The 8,403-nt window shown below is 43.6% G+C and overlaps 1 long non-coding RNA gene across 2 annotated transcripts; it reads right to left on the bottom strand.

Annotated features, from left to right (window-relative positions):
* Window positions 1–1,846: 1,846 nt before the first annotated feature.
* On the bottom strand, window positions 1,847–6,551 carry LOC311142328. 2 transcript variants are annotated; one of them, XR_014614287.1, is made up of 3 exons: window positions 6,243–6,551; window positions 2,443–2,537; window positions 1,847–2,359 (listed from the first exon to the last, which is right to left on the bottom strand). It is a non-coding gene; the product is annotated as an uncharacterized lncRNA (long non-coding RNA). The 2 variants fall into 2 exon arrangements; XR_014614288.1 differs by lacking the exon at window positions 6,243–6,551 and adding an exon at window positions 3,606–3,791 and having other exon boundaries at window positions 2,289–2,359.
* Between the last annotated feature and the right edge of the window lie 1,852 nt (window positions 6,552–8,403).

Raw genomic sequence — 8,403 nt, forward strand, 5'->3', positions numbered from 1 at the left:
GCAACCAGTCAGGATGCTCTCGATGGTGCAGCTGTAGAATTTTTTGAGGATCTGAGGACCCATGCCAAATCTTTTTAGTCTCCTGAGGGGGAATAGGCTTTGTCGTGCCCTCTTCACGACTGTCTTGGTGTGTTTGGACCATGATAGTTCGTTGGTGATGTGGACACCAAGGAACTTGAAGCTCTCAACCTGTTCCACTACAGCCCCGTCGATGAGAATGGGGGCGTGCTCAGTCCTCTTTTTTTTCCTGTAGTCCACAATCATCTCCTTTGTCTTGGTCACGTTGAGGGAGAGGTTGTTGTCCTGGCACCACACGACCAGATCTCTGACCTCCTCCCTATAGGCTGTCTCATCGTTGTCGGTGATCAGGCCTACCACTGTTGTGTCGTCGGCAAACTTAATGATGGTGTTGGAGTCGTGCCTGGCCATGCAGTCATGGGTGAACAGAGAGTACAGGAGGGGACTGAGCACGCACCCCTGAGGGGCCCCCGTGTTGAGGATCAGTGTGGCAGATGTGTTGTTACCTACCCTTACCACCTGGGGGCGGCCCGTCAGGAAGTCCAGGATCCAGTTGCAGAGGGAGGTGTTTAGTCCCAGGATCCTTAGCTTAGTGATGAGCTTTGAGGGCACTATGGTGTTGAATGCTGAGCTGTAGTCAATGAATAGCATTCTCACGTAGGTGTTCCTCTTGTCCAGGTGGGAAAGGGCAGTGTGGAGTGCGATAGAGATTGCATCATCTGTGGATCTGTTGGGGCGGTATGCAAATTGGAGTGGGTCTAGGGTTTCTGGGATTATGCTGTTGATGTGAGCCATGACCAGTCTTTCAAAGCACTTCATGGCTACAGACGTCAGTGCCACGGGTCGGTAGTCATTTAGGCAGGTTATCTTAGAGTTCTTGGGCACGGGGACTATGGTGGTCTGCTTGAAACATGTTGGTATTACAGACTCAGTCAGGGACATGTTGAAAATGTCAGTGAAGACACTTGCCAGTTGGTCAGCACATGCTCGGAGTACACGTCCTGGTAATCCGTCTGGCCCTGCGGCCTTGTGAATGTTGACCTGCTTAAAAGTCTTACTCACATCGGCTACGGAGAGCGTGATCACATAGTCGTCCGGAACAGCTGGTGCTCTCATGCATGCTTCAGTGTTGCTTGCCTCGAAGCGAGCATAGAAGTGGTTTAGCTCGTCTGGTAGGCTTGTGTCACTGGGCAGCTCGCGGCTGTGCTTCCCTTTGTAGTCTGTAATAGTTTTCAAGCCCTGCCACATCCGACGAGCGTCAGAGCCAGTGTAGTATGATTCAATCTTAGACCTGTATTGACTCTTTGCCTGTTTGATGGTTCGTCGGAGGTCATAGCGGGATTTCTTATAAGCGTCCGGGTTAGAGTCCCGTTCCTTGAAAGCGGCAGCTCTACCCTTTAGCTCAGTGCGGATGTTTCCTGTAATCCATGGCTTCTGGTTGGGGTATGTACGTACGGTCACTGTGGGGACGACATCATCGATGCACTTATTGATGAAGCCAGTGACTGATGTGGTGTACTCCTCAATGCTGTCTGAAGAATCCCTGAACATGTTCCAGTCTGTGCTAGCAAAACAGTCCTGTAGCTTAGCAAATCTTGTCTGCTAAATGAACTAGTGTAGCCCACAGCCATTTGGCATAGCCAGATCAGGACCTAACATAAGGACAACTCTGAGTATGCTATTCTGTTCTTCTGAAATAGGCTACATTTTCTTCCTTTAATTTCTTTAGACCTGTCTAAAATAAATAATGGATTAATTGTGATGGTGTAGGCTATATTACATGGATTTATTAGACTTTTTTAAATGTAGATGTTACAAAGGTCTGCATCAGTGGCTTGTAGGCTATGTGTGGAAGCCAGGAGATGCTAAATGTGTTTATGTTCATTAACGGTCAATTACCGTGAGACCGACAGTTATTTGCTTGACAATCACCGGCTGACTAAATTTCGTGACCGCCACAGCCCTATACATGATCAGAAGTTGATAGGTTTGTTGACATAACTTAAAATACATTACCTTCCATAACTCCAACTGGTGGAGAATGTTGAGAGTGCTGTGTGTTCTCACAGCACAGGTGGCACAGAAATACTTATCGGAGCCACAATACCCACAGAGCCATAGCTCAGCCTCCCCCAAAACTCCACACACACTGCAGATGGGGTTGGGTGGAGGACATTCCAGCTCCACTGCAGGCATGTCGAGTAGCTCCCTCAACCCCTTCCAGGCCTCAACATACACCGCTTTCCTTTTTTTTATGCTGGTGTATGTGGAGGAGGTGCATCACTGCAGCTGGGCACAACTTCTGCTGCAGAGGGAACTGGCTCTGATCTCCCAGTACTCCCTAGAGAGTAGTGACAATTGTTACCGAGTGGACTATCCTGGTTAAATTAAGTTTAACAGAACTGACCTGAGCAACTTTCTCACCGATCCAAGTTGATGGCAGGGGTGTACACTCTATCACGCCTCTAGTCAGGTCTCTGTAAACCAGCGTGGCTCTTTTTCCTTCTAAAAGATGGCATCTGTAAAGAAAAACAAGATATTGAGAATTAAGTTTGATTAATTATAAATTAAAATATAACACTAATTACATTAAAATGATCTGATACATAGGACACATAATTATCTATCATAAGTCATGACTAGTGGAGTTACTTTGCTTACACTTAATTATTTTCTTATAGGGAATCTAAAGACGGGTAGGAAGTTGTGCTTCGCATGGCCATAAGTAATCTGAAATGGCTCCAGAGACAGGTGAAGACACATCTTTGGGCTTCAACAAGCATGGGACAGGAATATATCGGGCATCTTGGCTAATAGATGATTATTGTTGGAATTGTTATAATGTAATATCTAATACTTGCCTATGCGTGGTTCTCAACTTTTTTGGTCATTATAGCCCCAATCACATCTTGCTCTGACAATAATGCGCCCTAAGAACCCTCTCATATGCATTTTAAATGTAGGCATATTATCATAAGAAATTAGTATTTCTAAGTACCCACTTTGGATATTGGTTCCTAGCTGGGAACCACTGGCCACTGTCGTGACTTTCATTATTGTGATGACTATTATTTATCGAATATTACCTACTATGTTTAATTATTACTAGATTAAATTAATAATGTAACAATTAACTCATTAGGAATGAGATTTTTTTTTTTTACGAGTTACCGTTTCCCGAATTAACTCTAAAGATATCTAGATATCTCTTATCATTTAACAGTCATTTATTAATAATTTACCTCATATCAGTCTCATTCTGAAAGTCGTAGGCTCATTAAGTCCGCACGAACCCGGGTCTTACTGATCATTCCGTACCACACAAATTGATTTAATTATTTATTTACTAACTAATTAAAAATGATAACACAAGATATAAACACGTACAACTTAATAAAATGAAAACGGGTCCCTAGCGGACTAACACAATACGACACTTGTTACATAAAATGGTGAGTTAAAGAGAGAGAGAGAGAGAGAGAGAGAGAGAAAACACTTGGATACACATGGACCTATGCTCACAGTAATCCTAATACTTTGCCAGGAACTGCCGCCCGTTTGGGAAGAAAAGCAATGCATGTATTTACGTGTTGGAGGTCTTCGTCGTGTATCTCTGTTGGACCCAGGCCTTCGTGGGAAGGGGTCGATTGGGCCTTCTCTTTCAGATGGCCTTTTAGATGTAAGGCTCAGATTGTCCACAAGAGGTCACAATGTCCTTCTTCTTAGTTGTCTGTTTACTTTCACTCGTTCTGGAAGTGGTCTTCTGAGGACGGCTAATCAGCCGTGTTGATGATCCCCTGTGGGGTGATGAGAGTAGTGTAGTAGACGATAGTTTGAAGAGAGTAACAGGATGGTCCCACTTAAATTCACCTTCTTAGATACAGTACTTAGAACAGCTACTGAGCCGTAACATTGAATGTTAGTTGAGGCAACTTTGTCGTCTTCACCTCATGTTGATTTTCAGGGTCGGGACCAATTTGGACAAAAGCTGCAGCTTGAGGTCTGTCTAGTCTGATCTGATAATTATTATCTCAATCTTTTATGCACTCTGGTAAAGAGGGGTGTTTCCGTCATACTGACACGCTCTCTGAGCTCCCTCAGGCGTGGCTAGTTACGAAGCAAAAGTATTATCATCACTATGATTTTGTTAGAAAGCTTAAATCACATTCCTATCTTCATGAAAACATTGTCTTCCTCCTTGATATTTTCTACACAAGGTAAAGGATGTAATCCTGATATACACAGTGTAAAAGCTCCTCAAGTCACAGTGTTTTCGTTATAAACGCCTTTATACCATTTTTAATGACATCACAAAATATACATTAATTTTCCATATTCCATTTCTCATCATTCCCAACGTTTGGATGTTGAAATATATTGTCCCAATGTTCATTGTTGGATGTTGAAGTTTTTGGGAGGCAAAAGGTCTCTGAAACAAAGGCACTCCTTTCACCATACTAGAATGCCAGAGATAGATTATCCTCCTCTCTAATTTATGGCAGTATTAAGGTGTCAAGACTGGCACAGCCCCCCTGTGTGTAAGGGAGTCTGGATGTTGTCGGCCATTTGCCAAGCTGATGTGAGGCCTTTGATCCTCACCCAGGGAGAGTCATGACACCACATTGGGTCATGACTTTGTCTATCTGTTCCTTTCATCCCAATTGTCATCTCATTTGATTGGCGTAAACAAAGGATAGGGGGATTTTCCACCAGTCATTTAATTTATTAAAGCGAGTGATCAAGAGCACCTTCACGCTTAAGGACATACAGTGCATTCGGAAAGTATTCAGACCTCTTTAAATAATAAATAATAAATAAATAATATGCCATTTAGCAGACGCTTTTATCCAAAGCGACTTACAGTCATGCGTGCATACATTATTTATTTTTTCACATTTTGTGACATTACAGCCTTATTCTAAATTGAGCTCAGGTGCATCCTGTTTCAATTGATCATCCTTGAGATGTTTCTACAACATGATTGGAGTCCACCTGTGGTACATTTAATTGATTGGACGTGATTTGGAAAGGCACACACCTGTCTATATAAGGTCCCACAGTTGACAGGGCATGTCAGAGCAAAAACCAAGCCATGAGGTCGAAGAGCTCCGAGACAGGATTGTGTCGAGGCACAGATCTGGGGAAGAATACCAAAACATTTCTGCAGCATTGAAGGTCCCCAAGAACACAGTGGCCTCCATCATTCTTAAATGGAAGAAGTTTGGAACTACCAAAACTCTTCCTAGAGCTGGCCGCCCAGGCCAAACTGAGCAATCGGGGGAGGAGGGCCTTGGTCAAGGAGGTGACCAAGAACCCGATGGTCACTCTGACAGAGCTCCAGAGTTCTTCTGTGGAGATGGGAGAACCTTCCAGAAGGACAACCATCATTGCAGCACTCCACCAATCAGGCCTTTATGGTAGAGTGGCCAGACGGAAGTCACTCCTCATGCTGTGGGGATGTTTTTCAGCGGCAGGGACTGGGAGACTAGTCAGGATCGAGGAAAAGATGAATGGAGCAAAGTACAGAGAGATCCTTGATGAAAACCTGCTCCAGAGCACTCAGGACCTCAGACTGGGGCGAAGATTCACCTTCCAACAGGACAACAACCCTAAGCACACAGCCAAGACAATGCAGGACTGGCTTCGGGACAAGTCTCTGAATGTCCTTGAGTGGCACAGCCAGAGCCCGGACTTGAACCCGATCTAACATCTCTGGATTGACCTGAAAATAGCTGTGCAGCAACGCTCTCCATCCAACCTGAGAGCTTGAGAGGATCTGCAGAGAAGAATGGGAGAAACTCCCCAAATACAGGTGTACCAAGCTTGTAGCGTCATATCCAAGAAGACTCAAGGCTGTAATCGCTGCCAAAGGTGCTTCAACAAAGTACTGAGTAAAGGGTCTGAATACATATGTAAATGAGATATTTCAGTTTATCTAAAAACATGTTTTTGCTTTGTCAGAAGTGTGCACTTGGACACTCCCTGTCATGGATTTAAAATGATAGGAATGGTGTAAGCATTGGCTAGAGGGAGTTTAAATCCATACCAGAAAGTGTAACATTACTAGTGAAATCGACTATATATTCTGATCGATTTGCACTCAATAAATGTTCTCCCCTACTACTATGGGTCATTTAGCGGGCTATCCCGGGGTAAAAACACTTTTTAAAATCCATTATATTAGCTTTGTAAATCACAGTTTAAAAAATAATGCGATTACCTACCTTTGACGACGGGAAAGGACGTCAGAAGATTTTCTTCTAGTTTTAGTTACAGTACAATACAATTTGTCATTACCGCCACCAATTTATACGAGGTGTAATTACAGCCGTGGTTGATGATTTTTGCCTAATCGGAAATTACGATATGAAACGTTGAGCGCCCCACCCCCTCTGTCTGATTCATATCACGTGATTTATGATGCTAGTTCTCGATTATATCGACTGATTGGTTCTGTATGGGGTGGCATTTCAAGTAAAATTGTATTCGATTTATCACCCCCTGCAATTACGGAGGTCGCCATGTTTTTTTACGTCGTCAACACATTTTGATTTACGGCAAGAGGACAGTCTCGTCAACGACAGTACAGTATGAAGACACTACCTGTCAAAAGTTTTAGAACACCTACTCATTCAAGGGTTTTTCTTTATTTTTGCTATTTTCTACCTTGTAGAATAATACTGAAGACATCCAAACTATGAAATAACACATGTAGTAACCAAAAAAGTATTAAACAAATCAAAATATATTTTATATTTGATTCTTCAAATAGCCGCCCTTTACCTTGATGACAGCTTTGCACACTCTTGGCATTCTCTCAACCAGCTTCATGAGGTAGTCACCTGGAATGCATTTCAATTAATAGGTGTGCTTTCTTAAAAGTTAATTTGTGGAATTTCTTCCCTTCTTAATGCGTTTGAGCCAATCAGTTGTGTTGTGACAACCGAGTGGCGCAGTGGTCTAAGGCACTGCATCGCAGTGCTAGCTGTGCCACTAGAGATCCTGGTTCGAATCCAGGCTCTGTCGTAGCCGGCCGCAACCGGGAGACCCATGGGGCGGCGCACAATTGGCCCAGCGTCGTCCAGGGTAGGGGAGGGAAAGGCCGGCAGGGAGGTAGCTCAGTTGGTAGAGCATGGCGTTTGCAACGCCAGGGTTGTGGGTTCGATTCCCATGGGGTATGAAAATAAAAATAATAATGTATGCACTAACTGTAAGTCGCTCTGGATAAGAGCGTCTGCTAAATGACGTAAATGTAATGTAAATGTAATGTAAATGTAGGGGGGGTATACAGAAGATAGCCCTATTTGGTAAAAGACCAAGTCCATATTATGTCAAGAACAGCTCAAATAAGCAAAGAGAAACGACAGTCCATCATTACTTTAAGACATGGAGGTCAGTCAATACGGAACATTTCAAGAACTTTGAAAGTTTCTTCAAGTGCAGTCACAAAAAACCATCAAGCGCTATGATGAAACGGGCTCTCATGAGGACCGCCATAGGAGTGGAAGACCCAGAGTTACCTCTGCTGCAGAGGATAAGTTAATTAGAGTTACCATCATCAGAAAATTGCAACCCAAATAAATGCTTTACAGAGTTCAAGTAAAGCATGGAGGAGGAGGTGTTATGGTGTGGGGGTGCTTTGCTGGTGACACTGTCTGTGATTATTTTTAGAATTCAAGGCACACTTAACCAGCATAGCTACCACAGCATTCTGCAGCGATATGCCATCCCATCTGGTTTGGGCTTAGTGGGACTATCATTTGTTTTTCAACAGGACAATATGACCCAACACACCTCCAGGCTGTGTAAGGGCTATTTGACCAAGAAGGAGAGTGATGGAGTGCTGCATCAGATGACCTGGCCTCCACCATCCCCCGACCTCAACCCAATTGAGATGGTTTGGGATGAGTCGGATGGCAGAGTGAAGGAAAGGCAGCCAACAGAAAACATGTAGGTGATGTCATGGCGACGTTGGCTAGGTAAACTCATGCTTAGAAATACGTAATCGGGTCTAATGGCCGTCTCGCACTAAACTGCGCATGTGCTGGCTGTCAAATTAAAGGCACTCCTTCTATATAAAGTAGTTTTTTACAAAAATGAAAACGTGTTAGTTTGTCACTTTCCCAAGGTTGGAGTAATAACATATTCACCTACTTAAGATATTGGCTCGAATCTAGGTTGTACCTTTAGATTTTGAGAAAATTACAACTAAGGAATACTTTTTCACTTCTCTTATTGACTTCTCAAACCCCAACCCGTGGCCTGGTCTGTTTGGTCTGTTTCTCAAGCGTTCCCTAAAGTCTCAGGATGTTGCGCCTCTGGGTTGAGAAACTCTGGTTTTAGCCTATTTTCTTACTGGGCTGTCTTTGGTGTGGTCTCGTTTTA

This window comes from Coregonus lavaretus (genome assembly GCF_964263955.1).
Source record: "Coregonus lavaretus genome assembly, chromosome: 15".
Classification (NCBI taxonomy): Eukaryota; Metazoa; Chordata; class Actinopteri; order Salmoniformes; family Salmonidae; genus Coregonus; species Coregonus lavaretus.